Source organism: Amblyomma maculatum, unplaced genomic scaffold (genome assembly GCF_055883805.1).
Source record: "Amblyomma maculatum isolate TAMU_Amacu unplaced genomic scaffold, ASM5588380v1 scaffold_19, whole genome shotgun sequence".
NCBI lineage: Eukaryota > Metazoa > Arthropoda > Arachnida > Ixodida > Ixodidae > Amblyomma > Amblyomma maculatum.
Genome location: NW_028146744.1, coordinates 832,329 through 856,751, shown reverse-complemented (window position 1 = coordinate 856,751; position 24,423 = coordinate 832,329). Strand labels below are relative to the sequence as shown.

Below are 24,423 nucleotides of genomic sequence, written 5' to 3'. Positions count from 1 at the left end.
TGGCAAGTTAATTACCAATAATCTGTGCCTCATATGGTTATTCCCTTTCAGATGAAATGAGCCTGCAAGTGCCTGAATGACACGGTGCCCAGAGAGACTCATGATGATGAAAGCAATCATGACAACTCCCGGAATAGTAAGCGACAACACTTCTTATATTACTTTCTTCGATGTTCTTGTTGAACATGTTACAGCTATTTACAAAGCACTGCAATGTTCAGTCTTGATTCTCTTACTGCAGTGTACAAGGTGTAGGCAGAGTGCTAAAGTAAGCTCGTGCATGTTGTTATGCACCGGAAAACAGCCCAAGATCTCATGGCTGCAGAAATAATTATTTCTTTCATTTGTTTGCTTGCTTCCATGGCACAGCCACAAGTCTGCACAGTGTGGAGCCGCTGCCGTCAACACCAAGCCTACAGTCAGTGCCCCTGAGGGGTGAGGACATATTTACGTTATTTTGAGCAGCACCAATTTGTAAAAAGTTTTATTTATCTCAATGCCTTAACAACTTACTATAGTTTAAAACTCAAGACTGCTTAGTACAACTGCACTAGAACCTAGTTGTTAGCTTTTGCATTCATGCCAAAACTATGCACGGACCAGCAGCAGCAACAGTGCATTATACAAAATGCAATGGTCTATGAAAGCAGCGATAAATTAAATAAATGAGTAGAACAAATTATTCACAAATTTTCACGTTCATGGTGCACACTCACGAGACCATCGCAATGCTTTGTGTATTGTTATGCTTGTCTCAGACTGTTTTGAACCTACACTCCATTTGGTGGCATGACTGAGTCTTTGGTTTGAGAGAAGAATGACGTTTCGAAGATGAGAGAACAAAAGCAATAAAATTTGATTGCACTTCTGCAGCCTTATGTACATACTTCAAAGGTCTTAACAGCAAAAGGTCAAAAGCAAGTTCATAGCAATGGTAGACTATTGAGCCTCTTGCCCAGGGCTATTGTTTTTTTTTTTTACTCCACAAGAAACCTTTAAACAATCAATCCAGCCCTCTTACAGAACTTTGGCCAATAAAACACGGCACATCTCTCCGGGTCAATCAGCCAGTCAATCAAAAGGTATTGGTAAGCAATGTTCCTGCAGTCATACCTTGGGAACAGGCGAGGAGACATAGAAACTTCCCTTTTCATTTCGATAGTGTTGCAATAGTCGAACAAGGAGTCTGTCTGCCAGAAAAACACAGGGCATGTCTGATGCCACATACAGCGGATCAAAACAGCATCTGTAGAACTCAACTCCTAATGGATAAGTGTAATGGTTTTATGGCCATGTCTCTTCTCCCAAAAAGCCACCGTATCCTCCTGTGTGGTGTGCCATCAGGCACCCCTCTCCAGAATGTATTCATCATCGGGCAAAGCGTGGGAAGTTACCACATGCGTTTTCTTTTTGCGGCTTCACACTTTTGTGTGATGTTTGCCTGGACGCGTGATGCATTTCCAGCTCTTAGGTCATTGCAGCATGCTGCTGTGCATGTGCATAATCAACGCAAAAGCTCAGAAGTAATATTTTATAGAGACATTTCTACCGCAATTACCCATTTGGTGAATTTTATTTATCCTCAAGAAAAGGATGGCAAAATTATATTATTGTTTACTCCACCCGCCACTGTGGTCTTAATGCATTGGTTGATGTGAAAAAATGATTCAATTTGTTTTCAATGTGCATCAGAAGGAGCGTTCACTGACATAAAATAACATCAAATACCATGGAAAATATTTTGCATATGCCAGCAACAGGCAAGTTCCAGTGTAGATTGCTGTTGAATGTGACACTTAGTATTCTCTGCGAGCCTACAATTGTAATGTTCCGGCTCTCATTGCTGACAGCACGATTAAAAAAATTTTTTTTTTCTGGGAAAATAATTAGCGTTGTCTTTGAACAATTTATATTAAGTTTGTTTGATTGAAACCACAACAATAATGTTAACAGGAAGGCTTTGCTTTGTCAACGTGTTTGCATCTGTGCTCGTCATAATAGAACAGTCATCTGCATGTGGTGGTGGCAAAACTAATAAATATCCAACAGGTGCAAGGTAGGTGGCAACTTATCCGCAAAGATGACGGCCTGGAGTCCTTGGACATGGGCGACGTCAGCTAGTCGGATTAGACCTAGCAGAGTTTCAGGGCGTGAGCTCGACAGTAGTTTCCCAAAATTATTTTTTGTCTCTCGATTTATATTTTAGATTTCTGGACATGCCCATATCATATGTACCAGATCCACCCTATATATGTACGACAAATTTAATGGATATGTCGATGTGGGCAATGTCTTTGATGAACACTTTCAACAACAGTGGCCAAAGCAGGCTTCCTTGTGAAACACTGTTAGTGACTGTTAGATCGTTCAAATGGTGATTAGTCAGGCATGCTATTTGTGTTTATTCTCCTCTCCTTCGGGGCAAGTGCCAAGGGATATACCCTACAACCCGTGAGCAATTTTGTTCACAACTATATAATCACACCAGGTAGATTGCTACAATGAGAATTCACTGCCTTTTCTTTTCCTTTATTTTTTTCCATGAAATTCTAGTTTAAAATTCGTAATTATCAAAATACCCAATTGCTTGTCCATGAACCTTTTGTACTTGCTATATACCATGGCCTATTCCCCGCCGTGGGTATGTGCCATTACCACTAAAGACAGTCATCCATGGGTCTGATACATAGGTCAGGGGTGGAAGCAGGCTCAAACATTTTGGAGCAGCTTTGGGAGCAGCGAGACAAGAGTTTTGGAGCAGCTTTGGAGCAATGAGACAAGAGTTTTGGAGCATTTGAATTATGTTTTGGAGCAGGTTCCTAAGGTCAAATGCCTCTGATAATTGTAGCAATTGTTTTTCTCTTTCTGACAGAAAAAGATGAGCTCTTCCTTTTTATGCAAGTTCAATGCCTCTCCAACTTCGCACTCATTTCTGACAAGACAACGGCCAACAACTTGGAGCAGACTAGCAGCAAACAAAATGCTTGCTGGTGTGCTTTATAACTGAACACCTAGTGTGACCTTGTGACCTAACGCATTTGCCTATTCTGACTTGACAGATTCAAATGTCACATTTACCACTTCAATGCACTCAAGCAATGCCACTAATTTGGAGCTCAGATTAATGGCCATGACATTTCTGCTATCTTGTGCATATCCCTTTTTGATCCTATGCCTGTGCTGATAAATTCCTGAGCAGTGGTCAGTACTGCCTTCAGGAAACGTAGATGACACTGAAGGGTAGCCTTTTCATCCTTCAGCATTTTTACTTCACTACCTCCTTCCAATAGTTCTATCATTCTTTGCTTGAGCAATGCTGGGGCTCATTTGTTAAATCTTGGCAATAGGCCCTGTATGGCTTTCCAACACTCTTGAGACGCTTCCTAGTGAGTGACATCTTTGGAGTACCAACCCATAATGATTCAAGTATGATTTTGTCTGCTGTAGGCCCGGCAAGCTTGTTACTGAAAAAGAGGCTCGATAAGTGCCTGCTTGTTCTTAGACCACAACCATTAGAATAACTCATGTGGTTTTTCCAGTCTGACAAGCTTCCTTCCGAACGACTCACGGTAGTTTGCGCCTATCTGCTTCGCTTGCTGCTCTTGCTTCTCTCTCCACCGGCGATTCAAAAGGCTGAGAGGAGGTGCTATGTCACATGCACAGTGCATTTGTTTTGCAATTATCTCCAATCGCCAGTGACTCATATTAAATTTACTTGCAAACAAATATTTATTATGCCACATGCTTCCTTCCCTTACAAAAATTTCGTTTGTATTAAGCCCAGTGCTAGATGCGTTATATCTTTGCTACTGGTGCAAAGACATTGTTTGCGTGTTGCACTAAATATGATGGTAGAACATTAAAACAGCCAGTTTGGAGCAGTTTTGAAGCAATATTGCATTTTGGAGCAGGATAGAGCAGGAAAAGCAGTTTGGAGTAGAATGGAGCAAATGGAGCGGCAATCCCACCCCCGATAGGTGCATTCACAAGAGGAGACTGCTGCACTTCTGTGCCATGATATAGGGGTATGCCATATGCCCAGACATTTCATGAATAATCATGTGCGTAGTTATTCACTGCAATGCCAGCTGGAGAGCAATATTAAACAACCTCCAGCTTTCTCATAACAGCTTTAATTTTACAGTAATTTCTGTGAACACTGCACCTTTTAATTCCAGGAAGGTAGAAGAATACAACACGGATGTTTTATGCAGCACATGGTGACGAACACTGCCCCGTGTGAAGATGGACATGTGAAGATCAGCTGGTGAAATCTTGGCAATCAGTTGACAAGATGCTGATTGCACTGATGAAAGAATGAGTTATTTATGCTGGCACTATATCACATTGCAGATAGCACCAGTTTATTTTCTCCAAAACTCTCTCGACCATGTTCACTTTGCCAAATAAATCCCAAATACATTTTTGCAACACAAATGCTGTCGGTGTGTTTCTGTTCTTGCATTTTATGGTGCATAAGTAGCTAAGGCTACAGTTTCGCAAATACAGGTCCAAAATTATCTGCAAAAGGCATTACACTAATTTTAAATTGCATATTTTAAGAAATATTTGCATTGTTAGAATTGTAAACATATGCAATGACTCGAAAAAAAAAATATGTGCACAACCTCTCTCAAGTGAGCCTCAGCTACAACGTTGAAAACACTGTTAGTGTGGTCACCACTTCACCAAAAGGAATTCAAAATGTCCCGTTACATAGTGGTAATTGCTAAAAGCATATCATAGATTAGCGTTTCTCAAATAAGGGCTCACGAAGTGATTTTCAGGATCCATGAAACCCACAGCTGCAAAAAAAAAAAAACTAAAGAAAGATATGCGTGATAGCTTCGGCCTGACTAGACACAGTTTTGCAGGGTTAAAATCTAGCAGATTCAAAGGCGACTTTAGTTTATGAAAAAAAAAAAGAGTGCGGAAACAGAGGGAGAGGGCATCTGCGGCATTCGTTGATGCCAACGTTGGTAAAACTCGAGCTCTGGCTGCACTACTGGGTGGGGCTACAATGCAAAGCGTCTCGGGCATGATGACAACATGACAGCTCAATGAGAGTACAATTAATTCAGTAGTGTACAGAAAACTCTGAATAATGACTCTAGCAGTACATGCGATCAATGAATATATGAGCTGTGAATTAGCGGCATGAAGTGAAAAGCCATAAAATGGCATCATCACTTTTTGCATCTGGTAGCACAGGTTCTCACTGAAGCCGTCAGACGGCCTGACGAAGACAAGCTGTGGTGGTTCGCCGCCTCGTTCGCCAAAGCAGATGGCACTTCACACATATAGACACTTTTATAACTCAGATGCCACCTTTCCTTAATCTAGACAATACACAAACGCACACACAGCCGTTCGGGTGAAACACTAGAGACGGCCCACGCGGCACAACTCAAGTACAGCGTTCAGACTGGTGGTCTAGTGCATATTTGCGGTCACAAGCATCTCGTGCCACTGACAGTTCAAAGTCAGCGTTGGGAACAAGTGAAGCCGTTGGTCCGGAGCACAGCTGTCAGGTGTCTACCGGTAGACGGTCACGCAGTCAAAGGAGCATGGGAGACAACGCCGAACCAAAGTCATCGCGTCCTTTCAGTTCGCCAAGTAGCGAGATGGCGAACCGAAGCTGTCATATCGCTGCACACAACACTCAGGCAAAAACCCCTGCATTTGAACACGAACACTATCACACGCCACCCTAAACGCCACCACGCACACACCATGTCATGCTGAACACTGTGAGACGAGAACAACGAGAAAGTAGTCATGCACTGCTGCAATCAATCGAGATAAATATTGCTGCATCTCACATAAAAAAAAATTCATAAAGCTGCATCTCGGCATAACAGTGTCAACAAATGAACAGCATAAATCTTTGGGTAGCATTGTTGCATGCAGTGATGCTCATCTTGGAAATGGAGTAACTGTTCTAGAAAACACGGACAACAGAAATAGAAGTGGACATGGACGTACACAGGCTCACAACTGTATTTTACTAACCGAAAGAGGACATATATACAGCAAGCAAAAGTATAGCATTGAGCATGCGGTTTTGTGCACTTTATATGTGTCATCTTTACTTAGTAAAATCCAGTTGTGATTCTGCAAGCCTCCTGTCCACTTGTTTCTGGTGTCCAAGTTTCCTAGTGCACTTACCCTATTTACAAGATATGCACCACTGCATGCTGCAAGTATTGCTGTAAGGAATACAGAGATGAATTCTGCGACTGTTGACAAATGCCTCAACTATGGTCACTGCTTGCCATGCTTGTCCATATTTTACTGAGAAAGGCAGCCTAAAAAAAAAAAAAAAGTTCCAAATTTTTTGACCGCAGGACGTAGGCCGACACTTATGTCTGAAAAGGCACAAGGTACTGACCAACTGAGGCAGACACAAGACAAAGTAGATAGACACATGACAGCTGTACAAAGATGTTCGGCAGTTCATTGCGCAACTTTATACATGCCCCCTACCTGCTACCATCTCAAAGTTTGGTTCTTGAAATAGTCAATAAAAGAAAAATCCCGTGCTACGCTGCCAAACCTCCCCTCTACAGCTTTCCTAACACTGCTCATTGCCTTGTTGAAGGCAACATGATGAGGCTACAGTACGGCACCTCCAAACAGCTTGTAGAGTAGAGGCCATCGGGGGTAGGCTGCATCACTATAGATCACATATTTATGACCCATGGTGATCTTCTGCAGATTCTCACAGTGCACCGTCTCCTTGAGGATCCCTAAACGATAGCAAGAATGAAAAATATAACCAATGCGGGTCTACACAGGTGCCTCTGTTCTTTTTGTATAATGAGATGTAATTACAGTTGCAAGTTTTTAGATACAATTTTTTCCTACAAATTTATAAAATGCCACATGCTAACACAATCTTGCATCACATACTTAAGTGCCACGTTTCTTTACAGATGAAATGCTGTTTTTCATGACGTGGGTCATTGAGTACCCTTTCCCAAAAACCAACTCAAAAAATATAAAAGTACTTGTGGAATTTTCGCAGCAGAGATGTTAGGCTTTAATTTGGAAATGCACTTCCCTGAATATGAAAAACATATTACAGCTAGTTACTGCAATAAAGACATGACTGAACAGGCTTACCTGCATCGTGACGCCTGCCTTTAAATTGCCCACTGGCAGACTATGGCATTGGTACACATTAGTGCCTGATATTTCTGCACAGGCTACACTTGTGCCCAAAGAAGTCCTCCTTCTGAGCCACAGACGGTCGACAAATTTGCCTTGCTGTGCCATGATGAAGCCCCAGCAGTTGAGCACGGGAGCCTTCCTTTGCATGCACCGCCTGAGGAGGAAAAATTGAAGAGGCTGCAAGCAACGATCGCTTATAGAGTCCCTATAAAGTGGTCATGAGAAAATAATCTTTCAGTGTGCACCTTCTTTACTGTGCCGTAGCATAATACTTATTGCATTGCTTTTGGAAGAGTTCACTAGCGTTACCTTGTACAGGCCCATCAATTTTAAGGTGAAAATCTTTAATGGCTCATACTGTCGGCATTCGTTTGTTTGGTCACACTATAGCTGTCAATCAAATGGCGTCATAATGATGCCATCAGAAAAAATTAAAATCCTGTTTCCGCTGGGAGCCGAACCTCTATCCCTCGCATCCCCATCCGAGCGCTTTAGCCAACTGTGCAACGCTCGGGATCGTGAAACACACATCAAAATTCTCCTTGTCTACTGTAAGGATGATAGTAGCGATGACAATGAAGTTGGAATTAGCAGTGATGACATTAGCAATGATAATGACGGTGCATTTAATTCATAGTAATGAGAGCAAACGTGATGCACCGTGTGCACCAGCAACGCTTAGATTTTCACATTTCTGCAGTGTAGATTCCGCAGTGCTCCCTGATTTTTTCAACACTATCATCGACACTTAATTTTTTTTTTTTTCAAAGCAAGCGAAATTCAGAACCTACGCTAGGTTATTTTTTTTTTTATTTTTTTTTTTGTAATTGAGAGATCATATATACATCTCACTTTTGCAAACGGTTTGAGACAGTAAGGATGTAAATAAAGACCAGGAATTGCGCAGAAATCATGTGCCAAATCAAAAATGAGCCAGATTCTGCTGATGTGCAGATGGAAATGAGCCAAATCTATTTTATTCTTGACAGCTTTCTTTGTCAGCTTTAGCATGATAGGGTGGACTACTGCGAGTGTAAATTCAATTATTGCTTCTCCATAGCTACTTCCTTATCACTGCCTAGGATACGAAGAGATCACAGGAAAATCTGAAGCCAGAAGATAAAAACACTGGGAACATAGGCCTGCAGCAGACGAAGCAGTTTGTGCATAAAGCTAGCAAAATAACTTATAAAAGACTACATTCAGTTTAGCCTGTTGGCAGCGGCTTTCTGCATTTAGCAACATAAGCAAATAGCCGAAACGACAATATTTGCCGCTGTCTTGTCGCTTTGCATCCTATGTGCATCTACCATTCCCCGGCAATACAATGGTGCACTGAATTAAAATAGCTCTTCATTAAACACATTCCAACTAATTTCTACCAATAGAAAATAGCCTCACATCTTTGCTTGAAGCAGAAGCCCACTAAGCACTTATTTGCTCACTTTAGAGCAAATCAGTGCTGCTGATTGTGTGACAATGAATATAACAACTCTTCATCAGCTGTATTCACAGTATGATCATTTACAGGAGACTAGAAACGACTCTGAAAAAAATTTCATTCAGTCAAAATAGGGTCAAATATAGATTCTTATATCGATAAGGGCCAAATCCAAAATTGCTTACATTGTTTAAATTATTGCATAAAATTTTGTGAAATTTCTGTGTTGAGTATTTCTAATACATGAAGCAAATTAAAAAATAACTTGTGCTGATAACAACCTTTTGCGTATTTCTCAGTTTGTGTTTCCGTGGACTTCCCTAATTTAATAAAAAAAATATTTACTGGCAAGTGTGCTAGTGTTTATGTTGATGACCTTATGCTGTGCTAGTAGGCAAGATCGAAAAGCAGCATAGCACTGGTTGCATTAGGGACGTTAAACAGTTTCACTAAATTCGATGTCGACAAGAGAGCACCTTCCCAAAGCTCTACAACCGAGTTGGAGAGCAGGGGTATATATATATGCCTTTGCACAAGTGTGCCTAAGTTAATTGATGTAAAAAAAAAAAAGTGATTACAGCAGACGTTCGGTGACTGGGCACGAGTCAACTGCAATCGTTAATGTTTTACAGTATCCAAAACTGCTCGCCTGCTAGAAACGACACAACGCCGTTACGCGCCAGAGAGCATTGGCCCCATGCCATCATCCCTAGGAGCATGAGCGCTGGTGCCTTTCGACTACAAAATGGTAGGGTTTTGACGTAGTTATATCGAGTAGAAGGCTCGGTAGCGTTTATGCACACAAGGAAGCTGATGGGGATGATGTGCAATGAGTAGCGCGAGAGTGCGTAGCAGTGTGCACGCGGGATGATACGACATCCCGCCCCGCTTCTCACAAGGAATTTATCGCTTTAAATCCGCTCCGGCCTTTTTTTTTTTATTTGCTTTTAATTTGAAAGCGCTATAGTGTTAGACTGTTTTGATAAGCTCTGAACCTCAGGATTAGCGCTAATTCGCATTCAAAGATGACTACTGAAACGCCACAGCCAGTCAGCTTTGCTTTACATGTTTCGGCGGGCATATTTATTTGACACAGAAAGCACTGCTATCAATAATTTGGCTTGTAACTGTCAAGCCACCACAGCCACCACACCATGCGCTACGTACCTCGGAGAATCGCTGAAGAGCTTGCAGGTCAAGCCACTTGTCATATCGTAGAGTAGATGACCGAAGTAAAAATCGATCTGTGCCAAGGTGCCTCGGAGCCGGAGACCCTGACACGCTGCGCACTGATGACCTCATTTGGAATTAGGAGGGCTAACTGCAGCTCTCCGAAATTCTCTTTCTAGAATCTAAAACTCCTGTTGAACACTGTGTTGTTGTTGGCGCCGATGTTGAAGGGTACCACGCTCACGTAAGTTCCTTCGAGGCTTTGGAATATCGCGCTCCCGTTGAAATCTACGCATGTCTTCAATTTCATCCCATGATAGGGTGCTTAAAAGCTGCCTGTCGTGAAGGGTGAAGGATGCTGTCGGCATGATGTAACGTAACGTGGGCAGGTTGCACCGATAGCAGGAGCAAATTCTAGCACATGACCGAACACCAGCAAACACGAGCAGTTGTTTCCTTCCTCCATGCGAGCACCAAAACAAACGGATTTAATGCAACTAGGCTTGGATTGTTCAGGCTTGCTGCAGGTGGCAAAGTGGTAAAAGTGAGCTCAAAATATAATTATTCAAAACACAGCTAACACGTCAACATGATGACTTCGGGGGATCTGCATGTGACATTTTTGTGACATTATTTGAAGTATTTATTACAAATAGCTTCTATCTTTTTTTATTGGATAGCCATCATCATCATCTGCATGTACGTCTAGCGATACGTCTTACGACCTGAACTTGCAGAGAGCCGGCTCCGTGAACTGCGCATGCGCGCCCAGGACCAAAGTGGAAAGGAGGATATGTTGCTCTTCTGGATGGATGTGACGTTAAATAGCTTTTAGTGCTTGTTTTTTTCTAGAAGTAAGCCTCAAAGCCAGATGCTCACTGAGTCGCCCAAAGTATGGCGGTATGGCCCAAAGAAGGAAGACTGGCGCGCTTTTCAGACAACGAGCATTTGCGCTTTGCGAGCCCTAGGCACCCTAGGTTGTCTTTCATGCGTCGGTCTGCTGCAGTTGGCGGGCCATCATCCCGGTAGATGCAAACTCGGTGATATGCGAATTCAGTTCGTGAATTATAGCCTTAAATTCAAGGGCGCAGCCTTCGGTGCAGTCCTATTTGCAGCCTTCTGACTGCGGTGAGTCGTACATACATGCCCGCGAACTCTAAGTAAAGCATTTGTAGTCTTTCCGCCATCGCCTTCCTTGCAGCTTCTTTAACGAGTTTTTGCACGGCAGCGCAAGCATGCGTTAGCCTCAATTATTGACGCGGCGTAATCGCGCGACGGTCTCCGGGCGAAGGCGTGAGGAGACTGCGTAATGGCGTCCACGATCTCGTTTCATTGCGCTTGGAACAACTTCCATAACTGCTGCTGTGTACCGATCGGTCGCCGGTTGCTGTTGTCTTCCGGATGCACTGGAGTATTGGGACATATGAGGCGACTGAAAGATAACGTAAAACTATTTCTGAGTTCGCTTATATTTGTTTGGGCAGTATAAGGCATTTTTGCGTGCGCCAGCGTGAACGCGCTGGTTTACAATCAGGAGGTTTTATTGCCTTCCTCGCAGCTTCAACCGATGGAGCGGCTCAGCCCATAGAAAATGTCGGGCTTCTTTCGGAAAACTGTTGGAAGGTAAGTGGCACTCATCTGTACAGACCATACGTGGTAGTGCTGCAATACATGAGTATATCTGCGGACTGATAAAGGGGGGTTGCTGGCCAGCTGAGAGATGGTTTAAACGTGAGTTGGCCCTGTGCGGAATGAGCCTGGAAGTGCAACAAGCCTACTGCACAGCATGAAATGGCTACAAAAGTATGGTTATATACATGACCGAATTCCTGTGCTTATTTGCTCAGACCTTCCACTGTCAAGTACTCACTTTTTTCGGTGTATGCAGCAATGAGGGTGACCTCAATACTCCTCAGCTAGCATAGGTTCATGCCTGTGACAATATCTCTCTTTTTACTGCCGAAATAACTGCATTGGTGGAACTCACTGAGCTTGTTTATATAGATTTAACACTTTGGATGCATGTTGCTACCGCAGAGTTCCCTAATATATATATCTTTTGCCTGCTCCAACATGAATAGTTGGCAGTGCTTGGCTTCAAGCTGCTGCCAAGGCCATTGACAGCTTATTTGAAAACAGAGCAATAATTAATCTGAGCTAGCATGTTTTGTGGGAGAGTGAGGCACCATGGCGAGTACCTCGTAATCCTGTCAAAGAGCTTGGCAGTTGCTGCTATAAGCACTCTCCATTGCAGTTCCATGCAAGCCGCAGCATATTGGGCACTTACTGCACAAGTGATTTAACTTAGATTCTCTTTGTTGCTATTTCAGTGTTTTGTAAGTGTTCTAAATATTTGTATTTGTGCTAGCATTGACAGCCAGTCTCATTACTACCTTTTTCCTTCTGCAGCAGGCACTCTCACTTGCTTTGCTCAAACCAAATTCTATTGTGAGTGAGTTTGCTGAATTTATGCAAACTAAATGTAATTGCAGTATTACTCTCATTTATTTACATTTGCAGAGGCAACGAATTCTTGGTGCCGACGAACGAGTTCCCTCCGCCAGTTCGATTACACCGCCACCTCAGTAGTGCAGTGAGCTGCGACTGGCGTGACCAAATGGATACTCTCCACTGCTTCCACAGGTTTAGAGCGTGCTCCCAGTTAAGTTTAAAACACCTTGCTTGCAATGTATTTAATCTTGTGTAATATTGTCACCCTTGAATTTGCTGATATGCTATTATTTGAAAATCATTCTGGGTGGTTTGGAACACATGATTTGCAGTGGGGGGAGGTGGGAAGCACAAATGTGTGACTGCAATTTTTTGCCAGTCTAGCTTCTAGCCTTGCGAATTAAAGTAACAGATTAATACCTGAACAGGCCTGACATTTATTGGAGAGATGTCATATAGAAGAAAACTTGATCCCTTGTGGAGGTAACACAGCTGTGGTTCTCCGAGAAAAAGTTATCCGTGTGTTATGGTGTCTAGAACATGGCATTGTCTTAGGTAACTTGGCATGGAATCAGCCACTTGTACTCTCTTGACAGCATCTATTGTACTATGTGCTAGGTGACATGCCTTCAGGGATGAGGGTAGATAGAGAATACCTCAGTAATCTGCAATTTGCTGATGACATTGCCCTGAAGCAGTCACAGCAGCAGCTGAAGCAGTCAGGATGACGGGCAGTAATGTGAGCAGGTTGTACGTCATGCTGGTCATGGAGGAAGTAAAAAAGCCTTAGAAGTAATGAAAAGGGGTAAATCGGCTGGTATGGATAGGCAACTGCAGATCTTTGAAGAGTGGTAGGGAGATTGTGCTAGAAAAACTGCTTGCTTTGTGTGTGTAGTGCCTCACGACCTCAAGTGTATTGAAATCTTGGAAGGATCCTAACAGTACCATAATCTATAAGAAAGGGGCAGTCAAGCACTTGCAAACTTAAACTGATCGGGTTATTGTCCATTGCCTACAAGATAATAGAATTGGGAAAATCTTGGACTTTCTATCAGCTGAAGGAGCAGCTGGCTTTCGTAAGGGCTGCCATGTTTTTTAATGTGTCTGCCCTGCTGCTGTTGTGTGCTGGATTGTAGCCTACATCCACATCGGATAGGAGGCTGTGCAAACAAACTGCTCTTTACAGAAGGGACATAATTTGCCATATCATACAATGCAGCAGCAGTAGTGAAAAGTGCTCCACAAGAAGTGACTTATTTTAGAATAGTTGCTTTATTGCGGTAGCGTAAAAGGCGTCACCCTTGAGAAAAATCACAACCATGCCTTTGGCAGGTGACATGGCCATGCACTGATTGGTTGTCTGGTTCTGCGATGTCATGAGGCCACATGATATGGCCGAACTGGCTGGAGCTCATATTGTGTAAAAGCGCAAAAGAGACAAAGGATCGAGAAAAGAGAGGACGACGCTATCTGGAGCTGCTAACTCCGGCAGCTCCTTTGAGGTGAGAGGTTGAGGTGGAATAGAACCATCCGAGACCCTTGGATCTAGTATCAGACATGCTACTCCATGTTCATACAGCTTTGTTAAAACAGAGCTTTATACCCATGTTGGGTGGTCTTAGGCACAATGTGGTAGATTATGGTTGTATGCTGATGATTGTGTGTGAGATAATACTGGCACAAATTAAGGGATTAGGGCTTATACCTTTCAGGACTGCTTTATGCCAATCGTTCATATATGATTGATCGTTCTCACACACTGGCAGACGTAAATTTATGTATTTGGAACATGTAGCCCCATTTAGGCAGATAGTATGACAAAAGTAATTATAGTAATTAGTTCACAGGAATGGAAAAGGCACAGAATCTGTCACTTGTTTCTGTGGGCACCTGAACTGTGCCGTAAGGGAAGGGAGGAGGGAGTCAAAGTGGAAAGACAGAAATGGGTGCTGTAGTGGAGGTCTATGGAGTAATTTTGACCACCTAGGGATCTTTAACGCGCGCTGACATCACAAAGCACATGGGTGCCACTTCGTTTGCATCGAAAGCAGCCGCCAGCGATCGGGTTTGGACATGGGTACTCCGGCACAGTAATCTAGCATCTTAACCACTGCACTACCGCAGTGGGGCTATTGTGGCAACCATAGTTTCTGTTTGTGTGCAGCTTGTTTATTTTTTATTTATTTTTTTTGTTCTTTCTGGCACAGTGTGACATTTAAAAAATTATTTGAAATAAAGAGGTCTTTGGCGCCATTCACACGATTCTGCTGCTTCTACTATAGTTTTCTGTTTATGAGAGTAGTAGCGAAGTCTCTTGAAGACAATTTTACTAGCTCTCAGTTCAACTCAGATGATGAATCAGTCAAATGTCAGCCTCGGACTTCAGCTAGTGGCCAAGAAAAGCTTAGTTTCAATCTCTGGTCACACTTGGTCAGTTACACATGCTCATTTTGTGTTCCCACTGTTCTGTTTCCATTCGCTGGGTTTCAGCAGTAATGAAAGCTTGGTACTACTTGATATGGCTTCTCCAGAACTTCAAGTGTGGAACTTCTTCAAGCAAATTCAGTGGAGTTTGAACACCAAGCTTCTATTGCAGATTTTCAAATTTTATGGCAAACTCTCCCACCTTCTGGAAAACATGTCACCAAATAATTCAGTCATAAATCCTGAAAGGTTTGGAAATGCCAATACTATAAACTGTAAAATGAGTAGAACAAGGCCGAGCATAAAAATGGGTGTTTTCAGCAACTTAGCTATATTTATGAGAGAACAGCACACCTTCAAAATGAACTTCAGAATCTAAACTAGTAATAAAAGAGGCAGTGTAGCATATTTTTAGTATTCTGAATTATTTTTCTTGCTGTCTTATTTTGATATTCATGCCCCCTTTTCTTTCACTGTTTGGATTTTTTCTGCAAATTTCGGAGAAAAAGTTTTTTATGCTATGTATAAAGCCAAAACAAAAACATGGGCATTTATTTAATTGAGCATCTAAATACCTGCATTTTAGTATTATCTAATAGCAAGATTGTGTAAATATTTCATTTAATAAACAAATTACATGGTGCTGAAGGAGTTGAGGCAAAAAAAAAAAGCTTCATTTGCAAGCTGTAGTTTAAGAAATGACCATTTTTCTGCCTTTTGCATATCCTCAAGATTTTATTACAATTTCTTGATTTTATATTCATGTTTCACAATACTTTGTGAATATTTTACCCAGTGCTGAGAATTTATCTTATGTATTATGCTTATATTCATAATATTCACGTGTCTAGAGGGCATTTAAATAGCTGTATTTTAATTGGCTCATGTGCGTCATGTACAGAAAGTGTGATCAGAAATTGTCATCAAGAAACGTCCTTCATACTGGAACTTGCGTGTGAAGAGCTCTGGCAGGTGCGTGCTCTGTTGCCGCGTTGCAGAGAGGAGGAAAGGAGGCATCCTGGCTGTGCAAACCGCTGCAGAGAGGTGACAAAGAGGGTAATGGCAACCCCATGCATACGCGGGCCACTTATGCGCTTATTCACAGGACCTCGGAGGATGGGCGTGTGGTATTCGATCTGTCATTTGACGTGCGTAACTATAAGGCTGCATTCCCTGCACCATACTTATTAGTCACATATTCTAATTCTGGTGCCGGGTTGTGTTCGCCTTAGCGATCTTAGAGCTCTTAAGCACTTCCTACATTTTTTTTTTTGTAGGTTGCAGCAAAGTTCTTTAAAGACTTCATTTATAAAATAGCAAGGTGCATGTATGCGATCAAGGATCTTTGAGGGAAGCTGCAGATGGGAGCTGTTGACGCTACCATGCTATACTAAGACAGATCTCAAGTGTCTCCTAAATTTTTATAACAAAACGAACATCCGCACAGTGTTTGCTGGAGATGCTTACAACCCTGCTGTCCTGTCCGAAGACAGGGGTACATGCATTACTGCCCGCCATATGCAAGGCCAGCCACAATTAAACATTCGTTACCAGAGTAACATGATTGCCTGGCTTTTTTTGTGTGTTCACTTCCTTAGCATACTGTAGCATAGTCATAGTAGTGTGCACCTTTCCAATAAGTGGTCACGGGGTGTCACCATATTACCTGCTGGACTGCTTTGTGCATTTGGCGCTAGCACAGTGGAAGCAGAGCCGGTTTGCAGCAGTCCAGAGAGGAGGAGCGAACAATATGGTGGCACCGAGTAACTTATTGGAAAGGTGTATATAGATTGCTTGTTCCTGCAAGATGCGAGTTAAACTGCTCTCATACGAACAGTTTCGATCCTCATTGAACTGGATCTACATTCAACTCATTGTAGATCGAGGTTGTCACACGGCAACTGTCAAGTGCAGTTGAGCTCGAGCCTGCTTGACTCAAGGTTGCTTCCTCAATCGCTCTCGAGATTTCAAGCACACTCAAAAGCGGTCATTGACACCCTCGTCATCAACGAGCTCTAAAACTTGAAAAACGAATAAATGCAATAGAACTGCACATAATAACACATAAATGTATTAAAAGGCATGATAGAACATTCGTAGAACGGCTAATTTTATAATATTGACACCGTAGTCCACCGCCAGTGGAAGCTAAGGTGGCGTTCTCTTCGACTGCGTCAGTGTGGAAACTGTGGAGTGGAAGAGAAACTGCACTGTAGCACTTGACCGCTGGGAAGATAGGTTAGATGACCTGAGGCGCCAAAAGCGGAATGCTGCTGTGTACACTGAAATCGTGCAATCATTACCCCAATCTTAAATTTCCTTTTGAGACTCATTGCGACTGACAGCAGACGACTGACCACGTAGGAAATTTCTCAATGCTGACTGAAAACGCTCGTGTAGCACCGGATGCTTCAATCCTTCTTGAAAGCCTGAATGCAGATTGAGTTCAATGAGGATCGGAAGTGTTTGTGTGACAGAGGGATTAGTGTAGCACAGCTAAAGCTTTGTGTTAGCTGGTGTGCACAAGTTGGGTGGCCAAGCTGTGTTATATGGTATTACAATGCATATTTAGAAAACAAAACAGGGCACCCCAAACGGTTTATTCAACTTCTCAGATTATTTGGCATTACACACATTGTCTTGAAAGCAGTCCACAATATGGCCAGCACAACTTATGTCCTTGCTTATTTCAGATTGTTCATTTAAGAGAGCTAACATATTCAAGGGCTACTGACCAGGCTGACATTTTAACCAAGCCCGATAAGGCGTTGGACATGGTCTCTGCGAAATACTGCAGCGATGCACACACTGGAAAGCAACAAAATGCAAACCAAAGCTAATGGTCCTTTTAAAACAGCCAAACCTTCTCATCCTTTGCGCTGGCCATCGAACTTTGTCGATGAGGTACCCACAGATACTGCATCCATTGGTTTCTCTCTGACTGATGGGCGAGGGGTGTCACTTGGTCTGCTGATGTCACGCACTTTTTTGTCTTGCATTTCGTTTTCACTCATGCATACACTCACACAAGAAAGAAGGCTTTTAGTTTCTTGCCCTTGTCTATGCATGCTTCAGCGTGTTCTGTGCACTGTGCTATTCATACACCAACGGCTGGACTCAAGTGGCAGCGGCGCGCACTTTCATACAGCCTGCGCATTCGCCACAGATATAATGGCAGCTCTTCTAAGCAAGCAGTGCTCTCTTCCCCGTGAGGTTAGTGCAGGATTTACCCAACCCTGGCCACTCGCTTCTGTGGCGGCGCCCGGTGCGCACCTGCGTTCGCGCCTTCAAGCGTTCAAGTGTTCAGTTTACGGAGTGAGCGAAATACTTAGAGAAATTATGTAGTCTCAATTTTGTGTGCGCAAAAGCGGTGCAGTGTAGGCTCAGGCAACAGTATTATTTTGATCGTAGTAATACTTACTTTGTCTTATTTCTTACAGTGCGCAACATGTGCTAATTACCGTCTGAATACAACAGTGATTTGGGTTATCAGTCTGCAGTAAGGCAAGTAGCAGCATATTATTGTAAGGTCAGTCCCATTATGCTGCACAAAAGCTGATTTTTTTCTTCCTGCTGTAACTTTGTTTCCTTCGTGATATGAGGGGAACTGTCAAAAATGCATTGACATGGCTACAGAAGCACAGAATTTATCACATGAACATTTTCGGCCTCTCGGGCCTGTTCTGCCAGGCCTGTTACAATTAGTGGCCGAGCAAGGAGGAGTACCTGTTTTGCCTACATGCATTATTTCAAATGATATGCCAGTGTGACGGCATCTTTTCGCTTTTGGGCACATTTCTGTCTGCTTCTGCACATGTACCAAAATTTCGGGCACCTTCACGTGTCTGCAAGTCAGGCTGGTCGTTGACCTGTTTTAAGTTGTTAGTGCAAATTTAAAAAAAAGGTAACCTGCTCTTATTGCACTTTTTGTGCACTTTGAACAGCGCATTCACTGTAACTGCTTTTCCTGTTCTGAGGCGTGCGCAGCATCACCTCGAAATAACAGGAGACATTCATCACCATCCTCATATAAGGATAGGATAGTAGGAAAGCCTTCCGACCCTTGTCTTTGCCTGCCACCTATGTTGCTAAACTCTGCGGCTAGTTTGTAACGAAGCTAACTTCATGACAATAGTTGAGCTTCTCGGCCGCAGTGTGCTTTTGGTATTTCCTTCGGTCCGGACCCATACGTATGTTTTCTGCCACGCATTTGAACTTTATTTCCTCTGAACGACGTGCCCACGCCTGCAAGTTTGAAAAACTTGAAGTGTTTCCTTTCATCAATTTCCGAGTGATGGAGAACTCTGTTCCAATAATTTAGCTATATTTTATGCGAGTTTTTCCCTGGTTTTGGCTCTTCGGCAAGATGCTGATACACAGCCAGAGCCTGTAAGGATGGCTCACGGCCGGCACACCTATCATATATAACTCTCAGTACAGCGGCAAAAATCACTGCAGGTCGCTCTGAACGCTCAAGTTCATGACATCTCGTTGGCAAGAATCACAACCAGGTGAAAGTGCAGGCTTGGCCAGCCTCCGCTTTTTTTTTTTTTTCCAGCTTGTTGCACACCAAATGACGGCATCACTGAGTAGACGCGTCAATGCCACACAGTGCCACGATTTCGCAGCTGTAGCAGACAGGAAGCACCCTTCATGCATAGGTCGTAAAGAGCGCACCGTCGCCACTCGAATCCAGCCATGGTACACCGTGCATAACCATGAATACAGAAAACACGGAACATCCATACATGCACGGGCTTGGTTTCCTAAGAAAGGCCAGAGGCCTCGCACCTATGCTTCGGCCACCCATTGAGCTCAGCCTCTCCCCCTCCTCCTCCTTATTCGCATTGTAGCTGGATGAGCCAAAGCTCACTTCTCAACCTTCAAACAAAGGTCACTGGTGGTGCTTGGGTAGCAGAAAGCTAGAAAAAAAAAAGCTGAGGCGGTAGCGTTTTGATGGAAGGCAGAAAGCAAGGCACCCGTGTTTGTGCAATGTCAGTGCACCTTAAAGAAAGAACTCCAGGTGGTCGGAATTATCGGGGCCCTTCACTATGGCGTCTCTCATACCTGAGTCTCTTTTGGACGTTAAACCTCACAAACCAACCAGCAAGAAAAAAAAGAATGCCTGTAAAAGTCGGGGCCATAATGACTGCATTTGATGCATTCTTGTAGCTGTTTTTACCCAGCACAGGGCAGCGTTTTCATTTTGTTGACCGAACCAACATGGCGGGCATAGTTTCTCAAAGCACTAAGAGATGGCGCTCCACATTTCGCGTATTTAGGGAGCCTACATGTACCAGCCCTACGCGTATTGTCTCTTGTGGAGGCTAGTCAACCAGGGAGGAGGGAGAGACTCTTTGGTGATGGAAGGGAAGGAGAGAAACATGCCGGTTTTGATGGTTGTAGCTCTGTTATTTACGAGTCTGCTGCAAAAGTATTTTTGGCCACCGCGCATTCTGAAGGCGCTGCCTCATAGACAGCAGGTTTGAACACATTTTCGAATCTAGGGTGATTCATAAACAAGTTCAGTTTATGGAATCGCACCTGAAAACGAAAGGAATGATTGAAGCAGGAGAAATGATAGCACCTTAAAATAGAAACAAAAGGTGGATGGGCCCGCAGGGGGCATCTGCTAAAGCAGATGTTTGGTGTACCGTGCGACACCACGGACCCCAGCACCCAAGCTTAGCCGTGCGTGGCATCGCCGTGTCCGGGGAAAAGGGGATCCTGGTGGTTGAGCCGATGCCGAGTGTTCGGACCTTTAAGGCCCCTCGGCGGAGGCAACACACCACTTTGGCCCCAGCTTCACGTAGACGGCACCTCCGGGCTGACCCACCCGGGGGAAATCGGCAGTCGCCTTTTCCTGTTCTCCCCTCCATCTTTCACTTTCCTATTTTCTTTCTTAGAACTGTCCAGTCCTCTCTTACCTTCTTCATTTCTTCCTACTTCCAGGCGGCGAGGGTTAACCTTGTGTGGCTAGCTACCCTGAGTTACGCCATATTGGGTTATAGTTACGGTGTACAGCTGGCGTGGGCAGGAATTGACAATTTCTGTCCCGTCCCCTCGTTGGGCTCCATGGTGGATGGCTGGCACTGCAGCCGAACAATACACTTTTTTATGGCATCTAAACTCCTTAACCCCGATCGTCCTCCTTCTAAAAGGGGGCGCACCGAGACCACCATGTTCTTCTCAAAGAACATAAACAACTTTCCTCGTTTCCACATGGTCCACAGTGACCACGAGGAAATCACTGCACGACTTGTGTCCCCATTTGTTGTTTCCCGAACGTTGACTGAGGCCATTGGCCAGGGCTATAAGATAAAGAAACTTGGAAACGGTGACCTGCTACTAGAATTAATATACAACCATCAGTATCAGAAGCTAAGTGCAGTCGAATCATTTGGAGAAATACCGGTACAGATTAGCCCGCACCGATCACTAAACACTGCCCGAGGAGTCATCTCTGATGATGACCTTAGGTACGTGAGTGAACAAGAACTTCTTGAAGGCCTGAAGGAACAAAATGTAACAGATGTTTACCGGATAAAAATCAGACGAGATAACAAAGAGATAGAAACAAAGCACATTGTACTCACCTTTGCTGCAAGCACTCTCCCAGAATCTGTCGAAGTAGGCTACACAAAGATAAAACTGAGGCCCTACATCCCTAACCCACGCCGTTGCTTCAAATGTCAGAAATATGGCCATGGCTCTCAGAGTTGCCGTGGCCAACTCACATGTGCAAAATGTGCCTCGCACGAACACTCTACAGACAACTGCGAAGAACAGCCGCTTCTCTGCTCAAACTGTGAAGGTAACCACCCAGCTTATTCACGCTCATGCCCGTACTGGAAAAAAGAAAAAGAAATAATTACACTGAAAGTCACCGAAAACATATCTTACGGAGAGGCACACTACTCCTCAAAAGCCACACTACTCCGTTGTGACGCAGCAGGGCGCGGCATCACAGCGGTCGTCGGCACCTGCCCAGGAAGCACACAGTTCTTCCAGGGCAGCGCCACCTGCGCCCTTGGTGGAGTCAGCTAGCGCTACTCCACCACCACCCGCAAAGCTGGCTGCGCGGACCCCCAGGTCAGCCGGCCCAAAGGCCTCGACCCATGAATCGAGGCCTAAAACTGACAATCCTGTGCTTTCTGCACAGTCGTCCACCGCATCTGAAGATGCGATGGACACAACTTCTTCACCCCAGCTGCCTAGGCGGCAAAGCTCACTGGAGCGAAAAAGAAGGGGAAAAATCCCAATAACAGGTCCCAAGGACCTACAAACCTAAGTTTAAACTTGTCCCCTAAATAACTTTTAATTATGGCGCTCCTCATTTATTGGAACTGTCGAGGACTCTTTAAAAATTTAGATGATATATATGAAATTCTTGCGGACTATCAACCAAATATACTTTGTCTGCAAGAAACCCATTTAAAACCAGCAGACTCAAATTTCCTTAAGCAATATAATATATTCAGGAACGACAGGCAAGGCAGCTCTCACTCCTCTGGTGGCGTTGCCATTGTAACACAAAAATCAATCCCCTCTCGAAACATCTCACTCAACACAGACTTAGAGGCAGTGGCAATCAGAAGCTTAGTTTATGGTAAAATAACAACGGTATGTTCCCTGTATATTGCTCCAACTTATAAGCTAAGTAGCGAAAGTTTTGAAAAATTGATTGATCAACTTCCGGAACCTTGGTTGCTGGTCGGAGACTTTAATGCTCACCACCCATTATGGGGATGTACAAGAACGGACTCCCGAGGTGTTCTAATCGAAAAATTCTTATTGTCCTCGGGATCATGCTTACTAAACACGAAACAGCCAACTTACTACAATATAGCACATAACTCTTACACATCCATAGATCTAGCCATTGGCTCCTCGATGTTCCTGGCAGCTACAGAGTGGACTTTCATTAACAACCTATACGGAAGTGACCATTTTCCGATCTTAATAAAATATACTGGGAACGGAAATGAAAATGTGTCGAATCCCAGAAAATTCAAAGAAAATGCAGCCAACTGGAAGATGTTCAGGGAACACTCATCACTGCCTTGTTCATCCATTAGTGGTCTATATGTAGATGAAACTCAGCGCTTGATAACACTGCACATTATAGAAGCTGCAGAAAAATGCATCCCACAAACGTCAAGTAAGCCACGAAACAAACGAAGACCCTGGTGGAATGCAGAATGTAAGACTGCTCGTGAAGCTCAGAACAAGGCATGGTCGAACTTGCGACGACACCCCACTGCCGAAAACCTAATAGCCTTTAAGCGAGCAAAGGCAAATGGCAGGCGTGTTCGACGCATCTCCAAGCGAGAAAGCTGGGCCTCGTTCCTTTCGTCTGTGAACTCTTATACTGACACAAACAAAGTCTACAACAGAATAAGAGCACTCAAAGGATATAACACTCTCACACCTCTTGTCAGCACTAGTGGCGACACACTAGAACATCAAGCAGACACACTAGGGAAACACTTTGAATACATATTTAGCTCGGCACACTATACAGATTCCTTTCTGCGGCACAAGGTGACCGAAGAGAGTAAACCTATACATGATAAGAGACCATGCACAGGAGGGTACAATAGCCCGTTCACACTACAGGAGCTGAAGAGTGCACTAGAGACATGCAAGAACACAGCAGCTGGTGCTGACAGGATCACATATGCAATGTTCAGGCACCTCCATGTGGACAGCCTCGAAACCCTACTCTGCCTGTATAATAAAATATGGGCCACAGGACGCTTTCCTCAAGCATGGAGGGAAGAATCATTGTTCCGATATTAAAATCTGGCAAAGAACCCACACTTGCAGCTAGCTATCGGCCCATCGCCCTAACCAGTTGCTTATGCAAGCTTTTCGAAAAAATGGTAAACCGTCGTCTTGTTCACTTCCTAGAATACAATGGCCTTCTTGACACAAACCAAGCTGGTTTTAGGGCTGGGCGATCAACAGACGATCAGCTCATTGCATTTGAGTCCTATGCAAGGGATGCTTTTGTACACAAACAACACTGTCTATCTGTCTTTTTCGATCTTGAAAAAGCATATGATACCACATGGCGCTATGGTATTATCCGCGACCTCTTCTCTCTCGGTATCACAGGGAACATGTTGAACACGTTAAAAAGCTACTTGTCTGAACGGACCTTCAAAGTTCGTGTTGGCAATACATACTCGAAGCTGTTTATACAGGAAAATGGTGTCCCTCAAGGTGGTGTCCTCAGCTGCACGCTTTTTATTGTTAAAATGAACTCTCTAAAGGGCGTGCTGCCAAGAACCATCTCTTATTCTTTATATGTCGATGACGTCCAGATAAGTTTCAAATCTTGCAACCTGGCCATCTGTGAACGCCAGATTCAACTAGGCGTCAACAAACTGTCTAGATGGGCTAACGACAATGGGTTTAAGTTTAACTCTGCAAAGACCGTCTGCGTGCTTTTCACTAAGCAGCGTGGCATTAGACCTGAGCCCAACATTACACTGAGTGGTCAGAGCCTTGCAGTTCAAAAAGAACATAAATTTCTCGGTGTAGTTTTTGATGAAAAGCTTTCCTTCATATCACACATAAAACAGCTGAGATTAAAATGTCTGAAGGCAATGAACCTGCTAAAAATTCTGTCCCACCAGTCCTGGGGCACAGATCGTGACTGCCTCTTGAGCCTTCTGAATAGCGTAGTTTTGTCTCGTATTGACTATGGCTCAATGGTTTACGGGTCAGCATCACCTTCTGCCCTAAAAATGCTCGAT

At 43.7% G+C, this 24,423-nt stretch overlaps 1 protein-coding gene and 2 long non-coding RNA genes across 5 annotated transcripts in view; 2 read left to right on the top strand and 1 right to left on the bottom strand.

Annotated features, from left to right (window-relative positions):
• The window catches only part of LOC146171557 (uncharacterized), a 342,743-nt gene that overhangs the window by 207,881 nt on the left and 110,439 nt on the right, over nucleotides 1–24,423 (bottom strand). The gene's annotated exons all lie outside the window — the stretch shown is intronic.
• On the top strand, nucleotides 21–5,423 carry LOC146171560 (uncharacterized). The gene is made up of 3 exons (XR_014702825.1): nucleotides 21–136; nucleotides 370–435; nucleotides 4,179–5,423. It is a non-coding gene; the product is annotated as an uncharacterized LOC146171560 (long non-coding RNA).
• LOC146171559 (uncharacterized) lies at nucleotides 10,614–13,710 on the top strand. The gene is made up of 3 exons (XR_014702823.1): nucleotides 10,614–10,912; nucleotides 11,343–11,407; nucleotides 12,305–13,710. It is a non-coding gene; the product is annotated as an uncharacterized LOC146171559 (long non-coding RNA).